The sequence below is a fragment of the Schistocerca gregaria genome, chromosome 9, assembly GCF_023897955.1.
Source record: "Schistocerca gregaria isolate iqSchGreg1 chromosome 9, iqSchGreg1.2, whole genome shotgun sequence".
NCBI lineage: Eukaryota > Metazoa > Arthropoda > Insecta > Orthoptera > Acrididae > Schistocerca > Schistocerca gregaria.
This window is the reverse complement of record NC_064928.1, coordinates 175340247-175360764: the sequence shown is the minus strand read 5'-3', so window position 1 is coordinate 175360764 and position 20518 is coordinate 175340247. Positions and strand designations below refer to the sequence as shown.

General features: G+C 40.9%; 1 long non-coding RNA gene across 3 annotated transcripts in view; it reads right to left on the bottom strand.

The window, feature by feature from the left end:
* Positions 1-1254: 1254 nt before the first annotated feature.
* Positions 1255-20518, bottom strand: part of LOC126291568 (uncharacterized) — a 79711-nt gene continuing 60447 nt past the window's right edge. For all 3 annotated transcript variants that reach the window (XR_007551818.1, XR_007551816.1, XR_007551817.1), the window contains 2 exons: positions 1647-1759; positions 1255-1547 (listed from right to left, as the gene is read on the bottom strand). This is a non-coding gene — a long non-coding RNA (uncharacterized LOC126291568). The remainder of the gene's footprint in view (positions 1548-1646; positions 1760-20518) is intronic.

Below are 20518 nucleotides of genomic sequence, written 5' to 3'. Positions count from 1 at the left end.
ACAATTTGTATTAAATTTTGTTTCAAAATTGGAATAAAATACAGGATTACGTGTGAAACGTCAACTGTAGTTTTTGTCAAGTCTAGTGGGAGTGAGACAAGTGTTAGCAGCTTTTGTCAAGTCTAGTGGGAGTGAGACAAGTGTTTGCAAGTGGTATAAATGTTTCAAAGAACCATTGCTGATGATGCTGGCTGGCATATCCTTGGGCTCATGCCAAGCAATTTTATCAGATGTTTTTGGCATGAAACATGTAGCAGCAAAATCTCTTCTAAAATTGTTAAATTATGATAAAAAATGATGTCACACAGACATCACACAGGAACTGCTAGAAGTTAACAATTATCCAGAACTCCTAAAGAAGGTTATAACAGCTGACAGAACGTGGGTACGACATCAAAACCGAGGCCCAATCGTACCGATGGAAACTGCCTGAAGAGCCAAGACTGAAAAAAAAATAAATCAACTAGTTTTATCCCATGTTAATGTTCTTCTCATGGTTTTCTTCAATTACAATGGGATAGGACTGCATGCGTTCCTGTCTTAAGGTCATACACTCAATAAGAAATACTACCTAGAGAAGAATGGGACCAGAATTGTGGCAACACCACTCACCAAAATTGCATCACAATAATGCTCCCGCTCATGCCTCAATGCTTGTTCATGATTTTTTGGCAAAAAACAGAAGCGTTATATTGCCTCAGCGACCATACTTGCCGGACATGGCCTCCAGTGACTTCTTTCTATTCCTGAGACTGAACCATGAACGGACATTGTTTTGTCACCGCTGGCAAGGTAAAAACAGGCTTGCTGAAGGTGGGATTCCTATGCTGCATTTGATGCATGCAGCAGCCGTTGTGTGTCTGACGGATAGCTGGCGATTCCTATAGAGCGGTGGCCGCACAGTGTTTAGTTGGTCTGCTGCGTCTGTGCCAAAAGGATGAGTGAGCGCGATTTGTTGTTTTATCTAATGTTAGAAAAAATTGAAGATGAAGAAATTCAGCTTCAGCTATGTGAGGAAAATGCTGAAAAACATCCAATTTACCTCACAAGAACTGAGGAAGGCTGTTTCGAACAACTCATCAATCAGCACTTGTTAAAAAATGACCAGAAATTTAGAGAGTATTTCAGGTTGAACATAGTGCAGTTTAACTATGTTCTCAATATTGTCAAAGAAGATATCGGGAAGGATTCGTCTCCCAGATATCCATACCCTACAATGCCAGATAAAAAAACTAGTTTTAACATTGAGGTATGTACAATAAAATTTGTTAATGTTTTATTGCTTCATTAATAATGCACACAGTGTAAAAAAATGAAAATTGCACAATACAAAAATATGAAATTAACACTTATTGCAACATTAAATGCATTAATAAGCTGGCGTTTCGGTCTCTGTGGTGGTCTGAATGATGCGATGTCCTCCACGTCTTCAGAAAAAAATTTCTTTTTCTGACAAAGTTGGCAATGTCTAGCACACCTCTCTGTTACTCAGTTCACCATCAAATTGTGGGCTTTGCACTTCATCTGCCTCAATGTTGGATGTACTTCTGTGAAATATATTACAAAAATACAGGTAATTCAGTGTCAATAATAAAATGAAACAGAATAAAAAATAATGTAAACAGGCAAATTGTGTGGCAACTTACACTCGCTTGTGATCCATTTTGTTTAAAAATGTTAACATATCAGCCAGTGACCAATTATTTCCTTTACTGGAAGCAGAACTTCCATTACTTTTCCTTTTCTCTGCCGTCTTCAACTATAAAACACAATATAGTCGAATAATTAAGTACCTTAATATTTATGTAAATAAATTAGAAAGAAACTTCCACATGGGAAAAATATATTAAAAACAAAGATTCCAAGACTTACCAAGAGGGAAAACGCCGGCAGACAGGCAAAAGAACAAAACACACACACACACACACACACACACACACACACACACAGAATTACTAGCTTTCGCAACCGATGGTTGCTTCTTCAGGAAGGAGAGGGAAAGACGAAAGGATGTGGGTTTTAAGGGAGAGGGTAAGGAGTCATTCCAATCCCGGGAGCGGAAAGACTTCCCTTAGGGGGAAAAAAAAAGGACAGGTGTACAATCGCGCGCGCGCGCGCACACACACACACACACACACACACACACACACACACACACACACACACATATTTAGGCAAAGAGCAAGGGCAGAGATGTCAGTTGAGGCGGAAGTACAGAGGCAAAGAAGTTGTTGAAAGACAGGTGAGGTATGAGCGGCGGCAACTTGAAATTAGCGGAGGTTGAGGCCTGGCGGATATCGAGAAGAGAGGATATACTGAAGGGCGAGTTCCCATCTCCGGAGTTCGGATAGGTTGGTGTTGGTGGGAAGTATCCAGATAACTCGGACGTTGTAACACTGTGCCAAGATGTGCTGGCCGTGCACCAAGGCATGTTTAGCCACAGGGTGATCCTAATTACCAACAAACACTGTCTGCCTGTGTCCATTCATGCGAATGGACAGTTTGTTGCTGGTCATTCCCACATAGAAAGCGTCACAGTGCAGGCAGGTCAGTTGGTAAATCACGTGGGTGCTTTCACACGTGGCTCTCCCTTTGATCGTGTACACCTTCCGGGTTACAGGACTGGAGTAGGTGGTGGTGGGAGGGTGCATAGGACAGGTTTTACACCGGGGGGCGGTTGCAAGGGTAGGAGCCAGAGGGTAGGGAAGGTGGTTTGGGGATTTCATAGGGATGAACCAAGAGGTTACGAAGGTTAGGTGGACGGCGGAAAGACACTCTTGGTGGAGTGGGGAGGATTTCATGAAGGATGGATCTCATTTCGGGGCAGGATTTTAGGAAGTCGTATCCCTGCTGGAGAGCCACATTCAAGGTCTGATCCAGTCCCGGGAAGTATTCTGTCACAAGTGGGGCACTTTTGGGGTTCTTCTGTGAGAGGTTCTGGGTTTGAGGGGATGAGGAAGTGGCTCTGGTTATCTGCTTCTGTACCAGGTCGGGAGAGTAGTTGCGGGATGCGAAAGCTGTTATCAGGTTGTTGGTGTAATGGTCGAGGGATTCAGGACTGGAGCAGATTCGTTTGCCACGAAGGCCTAGGCTGTAGGGAAGGGACCGTTTGATATGGAATGGGTGGCAGCTGTCATAATGGAGGTACTGTTGCTTGTTGGTGGGTTTGATGTGGACGGATGTGTGAAGCTGGCCATTGGACAGATGGAGGTCAACGTCTAGGAAAGTGGCATGGGATTTGGAGTAGGACCAGGTGAATCTGATGGAACCAAAGGAGTTGAGGTTGGAGAGGAAATTCTGGAGTTGTTCTTCACTGTGAGTCCAGATCATGAAGATTTCATCAATAAATCTGTACCAAACTTTGGGTTGGCAGGCTTGGGTAACCAAGAAGGCTTCCTCTAAGCGACCCATAAATAGGTTGGCATACGAGGGGGCCATCCTGGTACCCATGGCTGTTCCCTTTAATTGTTGGTATGTCTGGCCTTCAAAAGTGAAGAAGTTGTGGGTCAGGATGAAGCTGGCTAAGGTGACGAGGAAAGAGGTTTTGGGTAGGGTGGCAGGTGATCGGCGTGAAAGGAAGTGCTCCATTGCAGCAAGGCCCTGGACGTGCGGGATATTCGTGTATAGGGAAGTGGCATCAATGGTTACAAGGATGGTTTCCGGGGGTAACAGACTGGGTACAGATTCCACGCGTTCGAGAAAGTGGTTGGTGTCTTTGATGAAGGATGGGAGACTGCATGTAATGGGTTGAAGGTGTTGATCTATGTAGGCAGAGATACGTTCTGTGGGAGCTTGGTAACCAGCTACAATGGGACGGCCAGGATGTTTGGGTTTGTGAATTTTAGGAAGTAGGTAGAAGGTAGGAGTGGGAGGTGTCGGTGGGGTCAGGAGTTTGATGGAGTCAGGTGAAAGGTTTTGTAGGGTGCCTGAGGTTCTGAGGATTCCTTGAAGCTCCGCCTGGACATCAGGAATGGGATTACCTTGGCAAACTTTGTATGTAGAGTTGTCTGAAAGCTGACGCAGGCCCTCAGCCACATACTCCCGACGATCAAGTACCACGGTCGTGGAACCCTTGTCAGCCGGAAGAATGATGATGGATCGGTCAGCTTTCAGATCACGGGTAGCCTGGGCTTCGGCTGTGGTGATGTTGGGAGTAGGATTAAGGTTTTTCAAAAAAGATTGAGAGGCAAGACTGGAAGTGAGAAATTCCTGGAAGGTTTGGAGAGGGTGATTTTGAGGAAGAGGAGGTGGGTCCCGCTGTGATGGAGGACGGAACTGTTGCAGGCAGGGTTCAATTTGGCTAGTGTCTTGGGGAGTTGGATCATTAGGAGTGGGATCAGGATTATTTTTCTTCGTGGCAAAGTGATATTTCCAGCAGAGACTACGAGTGTAGGACAGTAAATCTTTGACAAGGGCAGTTTGGTTGAACCTGGGAGTGGGGCTGAAGGTGAGGCCTTTGGATAGGACAGAGGTTTCGGATTGGGAGAGGGGTTTGGAGGAAAGGTTAACTACTGAATTGGGGTATTGTGGTTCCAGATTGTGTTGACTAGAATTTTGAGGTGTTGGGGGGACTGGAGCTGGAAGTGGGAGATTGAGTAGATGGGAGAGACTGGGTCTGTGTGCAATGAGAGGAGGTTGAGGTTTGTTGGAAAGACAAGGAAGTTGAAGAAAAATAGCAATTTCCTAACTGTGCGAATTTTTTCCACTGCACTGTCGAGCTCATTGTATTACAACCACAAATTTTTTTTTTTTTCTACCATCCTTCTTGCTGTGGTTGACGCGAACTACAAGTTCATTTTCATTGATGTCGGGTCATATGGGAAAGAAGGTTACAGTAGAATTTTTGATAAAAGTAATATCGGGAAACTGTTTTCAAGTGGTAAGATGTTTCTTCCACCTACTAAGCTGCCGGATTCGGACATAGTAGTGCCACATTTTTGCAGGCGACGAGGCGTTTCAATTACATTCATGATAAAACCTTCCTTTTATTGAGTTACTAGTACTGACCAAAAAAAAAAAGCTATTTTTAACTACTGTCTTTCATGAGCTCATAGAGTTTCTGAAAATGCCTTCGCTCTGTTAAGTCAAGTATTTCGCATATTTTATTCACCGATCAGTCTGAAGCCAGAAAAAACTGATAATTTGATTATTGTTGCTTATTGTTTACACAATTTACTTAGACATGCATTCTTAGAGAAAGTTAATGAGCCTTATTTTGAATTAAACGGAAGTGAAACGCTACCTACTGAAAATCTTGGACCATTAGCAAGGAGTGGCGGTTATGCACATGCTGATGGATTTTCTGTGCAAGATTCATTTACAGAATACTTCAACAGCCGTGCAGGTGCAAGGATAACGCTGTGGAAAAGTGATCATGTTAACAGAACTCAGTAAGCTTTGAGCTCCCTAATCTTTAAAAATTTATATGCACATTATAATAAATTGAATTTTTATAATATACGCCAGAGTTGGGGGTTGGTGGGTTGTTTGGGGAAGGAGACCAGACAGCGAGGTCTTCGGTCTCATCGGATTAGGGACGGATGGGGAAGGAAGTCTGCCATGCCCTTTGAAAGGAACCATCCCGGCATTTGCCTGGAGCGATTTAGGGAAATCACGGAAAACCTAAATCAGGATGACCGGGCAGGATTGAACCGTTGTCCTCCCGAAGGCGAGTCCAGTGTCTAACCACTGCGCCACCTCGCTCGGTTATACATCAGGTTTTATTATTCACTTTGTGTACACTTCATTATTATAATAATAACAACTGAATATTATGTGGGACAATGCTACTTATTTTTGTTTATTACAATATGCATTATTTGCCTGACAACTAAGTATTAAACATTATGAATAAACAGAAAATATATAGTACTTTTCGTACTTGTTCTTTCCACGAATTTCGCTATCTCTTTTCCAAGCATTATCCTTCACAGTTTGGTACTTGTATGCTAGTAATGATACATCATAGATACAAGGAAATTTAGAAACCATTTCTACCAGTTGCTAATCTTCCACCACCACGAACAGTACTTTTCCCTCTGACATGCTGTCATGTTTTCCTTTGCGGCTGCGTCTAGACTGCTCTCAACCGGACGAGCCGCAGCCATAGCGTCAGCTGCACAGGCCCGTTTAACACCATCTGTAGCAGTACAGTGTGACAGAGGCATAATGGTGGCTGCATGTGTCAGACACTGCATAGGAATCCCACCTTGAAGGGGCTGAACATCACAATGAAACGTGACTTCCAGAAATGCTCCAACACTGGAAAAAGTGCTGGCACAAGTGAATTATATCTGAGGGGGGCTACTTTGAAGAAGACAAAGTTGTTGGTGATGAAAAATGAGACTCTTCATGAAACACAGAAATTCCATTACTTTTTGATCACACCTCATATGTGGAAACAAGGTCCATGGAGCAGACAACATTGCCTCAGAATTGTTGAGATCCTTCGGGAAGCCACGTTTCAGGTAATTATTCCATCATGTGTGCAAAATATATGAGACGGGAAGTACCATAAGGCTTCAGGAAGAATGTAATAATTCCAATGTCCAAAGAAGGCAGGTGTTGACAGGTGTGAGTACCAGTGGCCTGGGAGTTAAATAAACCATAGCAGCAACATACTGACAAGAATTATTTACAAAAGAATGAAAAACTGGAAGAAGCCACCCTCAGGGAAGATCAGTTTGGGTTACAGAGACATACAGGAACACGTGAGGCAATAATCCCTCTACAACTTATTTTTGAAGATAGGTTGATGAAAGGCAAACCTGCATTTGTAGATTTAGAGAAAGTTTTGACAAAGTGCACTGGACTAAACTCTGAAACTTTGTTAGCAGGCAGGAAGGATAAATGCAGAGAGCGAAAGGTTGTTTACAACTTGCACAGATACCACACTGCAGTTATAATAACGAAAGGACTTGCAACAAAAGTAGTGGTTGAGAAGGGAGTGAGACAGGGTTTTAGCCTATCCATGATGTTAATCACTCTGCACACTGAGCAAACTGCGACAGAAACCATAGAGAAATTTGGAAAATGAATTAAAGTTCAAGGAGAACAAATAAAACCTGTAAGGCCTGCTGATGATATAATTCCATCACAGGTGGAAATTGACTTGGAAGAGATGTTGAATTCAACAGATAGTGTCTCGATAAGAGATTACAAGACAAACATCAGCAAAAATAAAACAAAGGTAATGGAAAATAGCGGAATTAAATAGGTGATGCTGAGGGAACTAAATTAGGAAATGAGACACTAAAAGCAGTAGATCTGGAGAACAGAAATTTGTTAACATAAAACATAAAAGTACGTGTTAAGATTTATTTTCTGAAGGTATTTATCTAAAATGCAGGGGAAATGTGGACTTATACAGATGTGAAACATGACAATAAATCACTCAGACGAGAAGAGAATACACATTTTTGGAATGTGATGCTACATAAGAATGTTGAAAATTAGATGGGTGGATCAAATAACAAACAAGGTGGTACTGAATCAACGTCACTTCCCAACAAGGCTGCACACCGTCTCCAGTGTTGGGCTCTTTACTTGTCTTGTTTCAATTATGAGATTCATTTCTGGCCGACGGCTCAACATGCGAATGCTGATGTTCTGTCTCGCCTTCACATGGGTCCTGATCTGGCATTCGATAGGGACGAACTTTTGTGTTTCCACCTGGATGTTGCCGAGCAGCGGATTGTGGACGGGCTCCCCATCTCCCGGGTTTTACGCTGTATTCAGAAGGGTTGGCCAGATTGTCTGTCCGCTAAGACTTCTGATCCATTGCGAAACTACTATGCTTTGCGTTACTGCCTCACGGCTAGGTAAGGTGTTATCCTCCTTTCCACCGAAAATGCTTCGCCGTGTGTTGTGGTACCTGCGTCTCTGCGTGCAGGACCTTTTTCAGGTACTTATTGGCTTCTCGTTACTGACGCCTACTCTAACTTTCCTTTCATTGTCCGTTGCACGTCGCCTACCACCGCAGCCAAAACCAATGCTCTAGCCCGTTGTAAGGCCTTCCCTCTACTCTTGTTACTGATAATGGTCCGCAATTTGCCTCTTCCGATTTTGTGGATTTTTGTGCCCATCACGGCATCATGCATGTCAAGGCCCCTCCATTCCAGCCACAGGCTGAATGACTGGTCCGCACATTTAAGGCTCAGATGAGGAAACTCCTGACTTTTTCTGCTGATGATGTGCTTCTCCAACTTCTTGCTTCTTACCATTTCACCCCCATGGGCAACCACAGCCCGGCTGAGCTCTTACATGGCCAACAGCCCTGCATGCTACTTCATTTTCTGCGGCCTTCCACGTCACGGCCGCGGGTGCCTTCGGTTGGCCGGTTTGGACATGGGTGTTGCAGTGCGTCATTCGGACCAGCTTTGGCCTCGTGTGCTTGCAACGCCTGTTCCGGATGCCGCTACACCACCTTCAGCTCTACCTGACACTCAGATAGGAATCTCTCATTATCATACCAGTACCAGCGGAAAGGACTGACGCTACCAGGAGATGTGCCCATGCAGGAACCAGATGACCATCATCTGTCGGAGCAACTCTACTCGCCTCCTTTTCCTATGGACGCAGACACCTCGCCCATGTCTCCTGTTATAACACCTGGACTTGCCGCAATGGGCAGATTGGTGCACAGGGTCCCAGCAGATTAGACCCCTCACGTCTCCTGTCATCTCGGCCCGTTATCATCGGGGACACTTCCGTCCGTACGAGAAGCCTCCTCCTCGAGACTTTACGGATAACACCTATGGACGTTAGCAATTTACAGGCCACCTCCATCGAGACCTGTGCAAGAAAGTGTTGTGACTCGCCGATCCTTCAAAGTGCCGCCAAGCAGTTACGCGCATCCTCTACGTGCGGCGCTGTCTGCCAGGCATGCAGCTGCTAGACTTGGACTCAGTTATGATTTGACTGTTAAAGTGTATACATGTCTCACTCTGTTTACTTGATCTGTGACTTTCATGTATTGCGTCTTCCTTGAAATATAAGTTATTACACATACAATCTTAAAATATAAGATTAAAGATCTTACTATTAAGGTGATAGTTTTCTGGTTATGTCAATTGTGTGCACTAAATAAAACCAATCTTATCACACTGTATACCTTTTGTCTTTATTTTTTTTTAAGGCATATCAGTGTTCTGAAATATATCCATATTCACGAGTACAGCAATTTGCTTTACATACTAGACACTCTACTTCCAGATCAGATGCAGTGCTGGCACTCTATGATTTTGTATAATACAGTAATGCTGCTCTAAATATGAGCTCATTTTCTGTCTTTAAAGCTGCTGTTCTGCTTGCGGCCTTTCGAGCTATCATTGGCACAGCACTGAGAGTATGAACACACATTTTCTTCATATTGTTCCAGACTACTGTACAAATCTCAATCATTATTACATTATATAAAATCAGAAACTGCTACAAATGTTTCTAATCTGAAAGTACAATGCCTAGAATGCAAAGCAAAGTGGTACACATACAGATGCACAAATTATTTTATGTTCTGGACAACCACAGCTGTTGAAATGTGTGATGTTAGGAAGAACTCCACTAACAACTGATAAAATAGTTGTCTGTTAAACACAACCGGTTTAATGGCCTAAAGGCACATCATCAGGTGAAACATACATGGTAAAAAGCAAAGTCCAATGTCACCACATTTTATGGATATAAAACTTAATAAAGAAATGTGTAAAATACACTCACAAAGTTAAGAGGTGATAGGTATACCCGTCGCTGCTAGTCAAAACTTAAGGCATATTCAGTGACTATCGTCAATACTACAGTAAGCAAAATATAAACAAGACGTCCTCCATTCTTTAAAATTTGCCTGCTCTCTAACAAGAAAAAAGGAAAAATATTTTATACTGAGCAGATGGTTCCGGATTGGCAATAAAAAGTTGTCTCTGCTAACATCATTAGTCGTGGCACTACGCAAATTACTATGTGGGAAGTATCACGTGGCAGTGTCTTACTAATGTGACAGCAGAGCAGCTCAGTGCAGGACAGGGCAAAAGCAGCCTGTAACAACAACAAAGAGAGACCAACTGGCTGGCAGAAAGGAAGCTATTCATTTGGGCAGCGTGATGTCATATACTCCTGACTAGGATTGCTGGGCCCTGGTCCCATCTTTAGAAGTGAGAATACAAACACCTAATCGTACAAACAATTAAAATTGTGCAGAATGCTATGGTACTTTCATTACAATTGGTTATTCAAAGTAAATTGCATGTTTTCGTTTTAATATCTAAAATTTTCTTCTTCCTGTAACATATTCAGAATACGTCTTTTTCTTTTTTTATGAAGTATTTATAAATTTTCTGAAGCTCTTTTGATGTCGTGCCCCTCTTTGCAAATATGCATTGTTAATGCAGTTTGTGAGTTATTTAAAATAAGGTGTTTCTGACATCTTATTTGAAATGACCTAGCACTTTGGTTTATATATTTCTTAGGACAATCACTAAATGTAATGCAGTTACACCCACATAATTATTTACCACAGTATTTTCCTGATAATGCTTGGACCAGCCGAGCAGACAAAGGAACCTTGGCTTTTTTGTAGAATAGCTTAGTTGGGTGCAAAAAAAAAAAAAAAAAAAAAAAAAAAAAAAAAAAAAAAAAAAAAAAAAAAAGGCTGACGTACAAGATCTAAAAACATTATTCTAGCGTATTTTACTTTTTTGGATCTAGGCAGAAAACTCGGGCACAAGGAAAAAGCTGTGGTAAATAAATGTAATGATGCAAGTGTGTACTGCACTACATGCAATGATTACCCGAAGAAATATATAGAGCAAACCAGTAGGTTATTTTAAATACGACACAGTGCACTTTTGCAAAGAGGGGCATCATAAGCCCTTCAGAAAATTTAAAAATACTACATAAAACAGAAAAAAGCCGTATTTTGAATATATTAGAGGAAGCAGAAATTATTAGACATAAAAACGAAAACACACAGTTCATACTGAATAACCAATTGGAATTGAAGCACCATAGTATTCTGGCGAATTTTGATTGATTGCACAACAGGTAATAGTACATAATAAAATTCTGTATTATTCTCACTTGTAAAGGTTGTGACCCAGCGATCACAGTCAGGAGTATATGACGTCACACAGTCCACATGGGTAGCTTTCATTCCACCAGCCTTCAAAAAATTAAGGAAAAAGGCTTCTGGTACAATAAAATTGGTATTACTCAATTGCCTGTAGATGAATGTAATGTGGAAATTATCAACACAGTATTACAAGTAATTTAGCATGACAATTCAACAGAAGTTACAGATGTTCATCGTTTACATTTATGGAATGCTTTTATTGATTCTGATACAAGATCAGACCATAGTGCAGTGTTACGCAATGTCTAAACACCTGCAACTTCAAAATGCTTAGTCTTCCAAAAGATGCAAGTACCAGCGTGCTAAAGTAAAAGGAATTGTTCTCATTAGTTGGGTACAGAAGCTACAACATGGTAGTTGTTTGATGTTGTAGTGCTCAATAATTCTCTGCTTTTTCAGAAAATGCACTTGAAAATAAACATTGGATAAATATCAGGTATCAACTACTGACTCTGGCCTTCCATAACTCTACATTGCCTGATGTTTTAGTTCATTTTCACTACTTTTTCTCCCCTATTTTTTGTTATGGGTAGAGATTTGGCTTTCAGCTCTCTAGTTCCCTTATCTGCTACGAAAACCTCAACACAATTCAACAGAGGATTTATGAAAAGAATTTTTTTGTGTGTTCAGATGGCAAGAAGTGGTAGTTGCCTTCTGCACACTAACCTCTGCAACTGAAGCGACACACAGTAACTTTTGCTCTTCCAGGCTCTTCTGATGATTTGTTTTCATCCTATTCATCTACTGAAAAGAATAATGTACTACATGATAGGTCAGTCCTTGTTTAACTGACTAGAAATAAAACAGTCAACTGAACTCCCCCCCTCAATAAGCAGTAAGACTGCTGCAACACTGACACGCTGTCAGTAACGTACCTTCAAACTTCTTACAAACTCATCTTATTCATTGTTTAAGTCACCAGAAATCTCTTCCACATTAATTAAGCTGGCAATTTAGCTGTAGCCCAGGGCAAGCATCTGTATGCTGCAATGGCTGAATGGCTCGTATGTGTGCAGAATGAGTGCAGTAGCACTGCAAGGTGGGTAGTCTACACTACATGCATCTAAATGCGGGCAAGCTAACAGGCAGTCAGCATCCCCGTGAGATGGTGACGGAACGGCCCACTTCAAACTGGCCACTGCAGTCCGTGGTCGCTCTAACTTCAGCAAAGTTGAGATAACATTTGGCCAGTATATTACAGAGCTTTGTTGCTAAGTGAGTCAAGGGGGTTTTCTGGTCTAGAAGTTTCAAAAAATCGATTATTTTTATTGTATATTTTGATATTATGGAGAATATGTGGGCAAAATCGCTTTGCCTGTAAACTGTTTCATACAGTCAAAACACAACGATCAATGGTCTGGTAGTTCTGTGGTAGAAGGTTGTCCATATCGCTTTCCAGCAGTATGGGCAACATTCTACCACAAGACTTCAATAGACGATGAACCTTGGTACGAGAATTGCTGTGAGAGCTTGTATGATTGGAAGAAGGTTGGAAAAGATGGGACATTGAAGACTTACACGCACAAATCACCACTAGACGAAAATGTTCAGGAGGCAATCAGATCCGTATACAAAGACCTATCAAATGACAATTTACTGGGCAGATGTGTTGGAGCAAACACTCAAAACTCTAAGTTGATAAATTCATTGATTTGGACATTTTCTCCAAAACGCATACATTCTGGTAAACATGTAATCGAAACTGCAAACAATTTGGCTACAGTTATCTTTGACAACAGCTTCATAGGAACTGCACAGACAATGAATGTCCTGGGTATTCAACTTGGCAACACAGAATTCAAATGTTGCAGAAGGCACAATGTGGACTGCCTTGGATGCTCAGAGCACTGCACATCTATGGCCCATAAAGAACCCAGATCTGCAGCCTGTGAGAAAGCAGTGTATGCAAACTAGATTTACAAGCTCAAGGAAGGTGTTAGTGTATGCTCCACACATCACAGGCTGATGGTAAGCTATAAATACTGACAAATATCATATCCAAAACTTTAAGCACAATTTTCCAAAAGTATTTTTTTTAAAATTGTGGAAAAACTAATCAACCAATTTTGATGTTGCCCAACTATTTTTGTAGAGGACTGAACTGGCCATGGTTGGAACCTCTAAAACTAAAACAATTTTCATCTTTTTATGTGTTTGAATGCCCAAAAAACTAGATTTTTTTTTACTTTCCTTTCAAATAGCCACCACTGTGCAAAAAGACATTTTTTCACTTTTATGAGAATCTGCCATAGTTTATGAGTTTCTGACCATAGCTACGCTCATATATTTTAATAATTTTTTGATCTGATCTTTTCTGTCACCAAATTACCTGAACCAGGTCCACCTACCTACCAGTTCACAGTGTGCATTACGATCTTCAGCACCATTTTGTTTAATAATCCCTTAATATTTTTGGCCAAAAAAAATTTTTTTAATGCAGCTAGAACATGGATGAATAAAAGGTTATAAGCATTGCTAGACTTATCCTTTGATATCACCTTGAAGGGGGGGGGGGGGGGGGGGGAGTTGAAAATGAGGTAGAAAATCGGACCTCTAGACTTGAAAAACCCCTTAAGATGAATTATGGTTACAGAAACAACAATGCAGGAGAGAGGTGATAGACAAGATATGGATTTCTTAGACCTGTGAGTTCGGTATCACAGGCAGTCCAACAATCACAAGTGAGTAGTGTGTGTGTGTGTGTGTGTGTGTGTGTGTGTGTGTGTGTGTGTGAGAGAGAGAGAGAGAGAGAGAGAGAGAGAGAGAGAGAGAGAGAGAGAGAGAGAGAACGAACATGCATACAACAAAGGGAGTTATCTTTTAGTCCCAGGAATATTGTTTATATAAGAGAGATCCGAGAACTTTTTCTGACTGTCCAGCCTTCTTGAAACAGTTTCTTTCAGAGCTTCTGATAGGTTGAAATCTTTACGAAACAGTTTGACTGTCATTTCAATCTATAGGGGTTAAAAAAGCACAATTCTGTCAATCAGGCAGAATTATCACAAAACATTTCATTGAATATACTACTTATGAATCCAAAAAATTCAATGGTATTACTACACTTGAGGATACACAAAATTTAGCTTCGCAGCTGGTTTTTACTTTCCAGAACAAAATTCTACCATACAAACAAAGTGATAGCGGGGCCTGGGAGGGCTGCCCTTCCAGCTTATCCCTCCCCTACCTGTGCCTTCTGTCCTGCCAGGGAAAGGAACAGCTATTTCACTTTTAAATGTGTCTATCATCAGTGCTGCAAGTATCCCTCCTGTAGCTAAGTACTGGTTGGCAATTCCATCTCTGTAATGTTGCAGTTATGACATAACAACTCCCCATAATACTTAGTATTTGGCAGAGGGTTCATAGACTCAGTTTTGGACTATTTCTCATCTATTCCATTCTCCAATATCACTAGGAAAGATGAACACCTAAATCTTCCTGTGCACACTCTGATTTCTCTTATTTTATTATGATGATTTCTATCTGTGTTGGTTAAGTCAATAAAACACTTCTGCTTCAGAGGTGAAAGTTGGTGACTAATTATGTGAAAAGATCTCACTGCAACAAAAAGACCTTTGTTTTATCAGCTGCAACCACAAATCACATATTGTATTAGTGGCAGTTTCTCCCCTATTCCGTGATAATACAAAACAAGCTTTCCTCTTTTGAAGTTTTTTGATGTCTTCCGTTGATCTTACCTCGCAAAGACCCTTTATTGCTCCGTAATTCTCCAGAAGGAGACCCACAAGTGTCGTTCAGGCAGTGTCGTTGTAGATTTGTTGCATCTTCTAAGGGTTCACGAAATAAAATACAGTCTTCAGTTTGCTTTCCCCATGACTGTTCCAATTTAAGCTTTTTGTAACTGTAATTTCTAGGTATTTAGTCAAATTGATGACCTTTAAATTTGTGTTATTGATCAAGTAACCACAATTTAATGAAATTGTTTCAGTATTTGTGTGGAGAACCTATCATTTACAGCCAACTGCCAGTTTTCACATCATGAAAATATCATGTCTAAATCATCTTGCAATTTGTTTTGATCTGATGACATTACTATACAGGAAACAACAGCATCAGTGCAAACAGTCTAAGAAGACTGCTCATATTGTTTCCTAAATAATTTATGTAGATTCAGAGCAGCATGGGACTTTTAACACTTCCTTGGGAAACCCCTGATATCATTTCTATTTGACTCAACGAGTTCCTGTCAATTACTAAAAACTGTGACATTTCTGACAGGAAACAATGAATCTAGTCACACAACTGAGATGATTTTCTTAGAAGCCGCTTGTAAGGAACATTGTCAAATGCCTACTAGAAATCTAGAAATATGGAATTAACTTGAGATCCCCTGCTGATTGCACCCATTACTTCACATGAATTAAGAGTCAGCTGTGTTTCATAAGAACAATGTTTTATTAATCCACAATTGTTACGTATCAACCAATCATTTTCTTCAAGACAAACGCTTGGAATATAGTCCTCTGGTGAAGGTGTGAAATGCAGTTGGCAATACAAGACAGGCAGTGGCCGAGAGAAATGCAAGTGCCGCACGAGTGTGAGTCAGTCACACTTAGTCGAAACATTTATAGCGTGATTCAGTGTTAGCGGAAAGTGTCATTTATACTATTACACACAGACTCGAGCCCCATTATCGTACAACGGCTTTACAAGTTTGAGGTCTTTGATCGATATTGCTACTGTTAATACATTAAAATTGATTTTGTAGTGTGCAATAAATGGTTGTTTTAGCCCGAGAACTTATGTCACTTGTAACCGTTCCACCTGTGTAGTATTATAGACTGGGGAAGCTAGGTAACGAGACTGGCGGACTTTGTACTAGTTTTCGTGCGTGCTGATGCCTAGGCTGCAGGATTCTCACATTCGCAGGCTCTATCTGTGCTTGGAGACACAGCTACACATCTTAGCAAAATAATGATGGCAAAATCATTTGAATGAAATGTATGATAAAAATTTAAGGAAAATATCCTTTCCAAGCATCAAATCAGTAGATGTATCACTCTCATTTGACATCCACTACTCTGTAAAGACCAACTCGAGTTTTCTCCACCCATTAAGATCTTCAGCCATATGCATCCCCATTGTTCTTGTACATTTTCTAATGTCGTCTACATATATTCCATAAGGTAATTGTTACCTCTGTCTTGGAATCCAGGAAAAACCTTCACTGTTCCAACTACCATCCTCTCAATTGTCCACATATCCTGTGCCACCTCCATTTCTTTCTGCTTGTGTCTCACAGCTGTTAAGTTGGAACTGAAAGTGAACATCTGATATTCATTTTGAAAACTCTTTATAACGTACCAGAAGCTTTCCATCTGTCTTTCCCTTTTACTATAGAGATACCCGAGGCCAGACCAGTTTCCTAGAAGCCTACGACAGCTGAAGCCTCACAGTTTATAGTAACGTTTTTGTGGTTTGATCATTTATGATGCTTACCCTCTGATTAACTGGCTCTTTCTCGGACTTGGTGTTTAAGTTAAGTAAAATTATCGTGCCATTCAGATTACATGTGCTGCTAACCATTTCTGCTTTCTGTCTAAGCACCTATCTAGTCCTTGGCACCCATATCTGCCACAACCCCTATCTCTAACAAAGCATCAACAAATTTTATATAGGCACTAAACTGCTCTCTCTCATAGGATGTTCCATTTATAAGTTCCACGCTGTAGTCATGTTAAAAGTACCTGCTCATCTTCACATAGTAGGTGTAACAAATTGACAAAGTCACTTGTTCCCTCAAACTGCTAAGTAATGGAGAGAAGACGTGATTTTTAGTAAACAAGCTTGGTTTTCTTTCATTTATGGCAGCTTCTCCTTTGAAATCTGACTGAATACATTCAAATTTGGTTTTAGGCATTTGAATTTCTGGACAGACTCTCTGTGGCAGCCTGATGTTTCACACACTTTAAGCTTTTCTACCCTTCACTTCAGTCCAAAAAACCAGCTTCCACAGATTTTCTATTTTGTGAGAAAACTGAAAAGATTTCCTTCAAATTTCTATTCACAAATTTAACAAAAATAACATCTTTTAGTTTATTGTTACCAAGTTACACAATCTGCTGACTCCAAGGGGGCTGATAAATGCGATGATTTTTCCTGGAACTGTGTTTTTGTCTTCTTTTTCCAGAAAAGCACCACTAACACTACAGTTGGTGTTGCACATCAACACATTTCTTCCTAATTAAAAACTCATCCACTTTAAACTGTCCAGTAAGGGACAAGAGACTGACAAACAATTCAACTGAGCCTGTGGTGTAACATGTCGTTCATCAACAATAACAAGTTTCACTTCTTCCTTGCAAGCAGATGAAAGATGTTAGTGTAAAAACGTTATTTAGGTAATTAGTATGTAGAGAATTTTCCACTGTGCATGCTACGGATTGACGTACACACAGAGCTGGGGAGGTACGTACAAGCACAGCATGTCTCTAAGGCATGGAAGCGATTGAACACCCCCACCTGCTGTAAAGGCGTTGCTTAAGCTTTGCCGTCACGGCTTGGCAATGTCTCGGAAATAGAGGAGCAGATGGACAGGCAATAACATCAACATCTGATAAACAACTGAAGAGATATAAAGTGAACAGCATTCTGTTCTAACCTTCTATTTGGATATCATCAAGGTGACAGATCATCTGTGGAAGTAACGAACCATATTGACTTAGTCCACATCCAGAAAATGGATGTTAAATTCCAAGCTGCAGTAAAACTAAGTGACCACAGACCCTGTCCACTGTGTACCGTATTGGTGCAGTGCCGTAATAGTGCACACAAGTTACACAATAAGAGGTTTAGAGACACTAATTGCACACTTTTGCTCGGCCCCTCTCTGATCTGTAGAACTTGGCCAACTTTGGGCCATTCCAGAATACTTACAGTTGCCACCAACATTAGCTACATCAATATTATTTACAAAAGTGAGTGAAGAGGCTTTACAAGTAACTTATTCTTCTACTGACTAGCATCAACTTTTGATTCACTTCTGTGACTCGTGAACCTTTCTTTTATAAGCTATGAGATGGCTGCCCTGTGGGGGGAGGTGAGGCTCGTCCGAGCTGTCAATGCACTACAAGACGACTGGAAGATTCTGTCCAGGTGGGCCTCCGTAAAAGAGTGTGATTAGTACAGATTCAGGAGCAAATCCACCAAGACAGCTCATCACATGGAGCAGTAGCAAAGATCAACTTGCAATAGGTCATCAAACTGACATTTTTCCTGTACCAAATCATTACATACTGTCATGTAACAATGTACATGCAATATTAACAGATTTCCCAGTAAGGGGGGGGGGGGGGACAACAAAGGAAAGAAACACATGCCTGAGGGCAAAGGGAGGGTGGGTGGGGACAAGACACCTATTTCTGAGTACTGGAGCAAGGGGTTGAGTGCACAAGTACCTTCCCCCCACCCTCACCTTCCAAGTCAGTGGAAAAGAAGTTGTCCAGCACTTGTTTCCAATGCAGTTCGTCAGTCACATAGTTTGACTACAGGAGGACATCGTGGAAAAAAATGATCAACTGAGGCAAAGTCGAAGGGAAAACATTGTAAGGAAGACCACCGAGATGACGGACTGACCAAGTAAAGGAGAAGATGCACCAAACAAGGGACCAGCTACTCTGAGATGCAAAACACTGGAAAAATGGAGACAGACTGTCAAGAGGATTGTGTGATGGGTCACCAACTTTCAACTATGAAAGACAGAATGTCAATGGTGTGACTATGGCCTCTACGGCGACACGACCAGCAATATCACGAAACCATAAACTGCAGTCTAAATACGCCACGGTCTGGCTGCTGTCCAATTCAGGTCTGTGCTGGTAGACGTTTTTCCTTCTTACAAGCAAATAACACAATCTTCTCAGAAACAACTGACATTCAAATATGATTTCTGAATGTGAAATCCACTGAGTAATAATTCTTCACATACAGATTGTAGAAGACATAGCTCTTATCTACTTTCTGCAAAATACTAATCACCTGTATATCTATGTGCAAAATGGGCATTTTTGGCATCTTGCCTTCAAAATATCTCTGCGATTCGTCAGTACAAGTTAACTGAAGGTTCACACAGAAGTGCAGAGGAACCATTTGCGATGTGTTTCTCAATGTTACCTACTACACTCTGCACACTTTTCAAGGGACAGGGTGCTCTCTTCTTTTAGCATAGGCCATTTCTCAAAAGTTTGTAATTCTTAGGGGTATCGTATTGTGATTATTGTGAAGTGCTGTGTCGAAATGTTAAATTATTTCACAGAGCGATCGTACGCTCCTTTTACCTGTGAAAGATGCACGACATTCCATTACTTTGTCACTGCTAAAATAATGTCTGCCCTGCCTGGTGTCAAGTACAAAGGCATGCTGCCACAACGGCTAATACCACAATTACAGAAATAGAGTGGAGACTTCATTTCACAACAAGACCGTGCCCCACCACAATTTCTTTCAGATGTTCTTGATTACCTCAATGCCAGACTGCCTCAGTATTGGATCCGACTCACTCACATTCAGTTCTTCTTATGGGGTTGTTTCAATGACTGTGTGTTCCTGCCTCCACTACCATTTAATTTTTGGAGAGCTTCAACAAAACATAATGAATACAGTCACTGACTTTCAGTAGGTCATCGGGGAGTGTTTACGCAGACAAGGCAAAACACATTTGCGGATTTCCCAGTTAAAAATACACTTTTCCCTGGGTGAAAATACACATTTTCCCAGATGAAAATACACTTTCTCCGTTTTAAGTGACAGTACACTTTCCCAAATTTCACCAAACACAGCATGTTAAACCAAAGCTTTGAAACCAAGACTGCAATGCACTTTTGTCAGCCAATCATAGCTCATATCAGATAATCTCGACAGCAAATGACAGCAGATATTCAGAGCATAGGACTCATGATGTACACAGCTGACAGCGACATCGCTGTTAAGTAGCACAAACACTCAAATAGGAAAAGTTAATGGTTTAAATTAATATAGAAGTTGTATAGCTACTAGAAAAGCAAAGCTTTCATATATATTACTGGTCTTTTTTGTGGGTGTTGCCCTTTAAGATACATCAAACAGAAATGTGCCACTAAAATTTTAAATAGTGATATAAATTGGACGAGGTATTCTGCCTTATGCATATTTCAGCACTTTTTCATGCTATCTTCAGTGGGTTATTTTATATTCTTACTTCAAAATCGTTATTACATATTAACATTTAGAGAAACTTTTGATGCAAAATATTTACAATTGTGAATGAATAATTGTTGTAAAATATTAAACATTATTTGCAGTGATTGTGTGCCCACACTAGCTACCAACATAAATACCCAATAGCTTCATGTAAGGTATGTAAATTACTAATGCATACATCCACTCTTTTGCCAATCA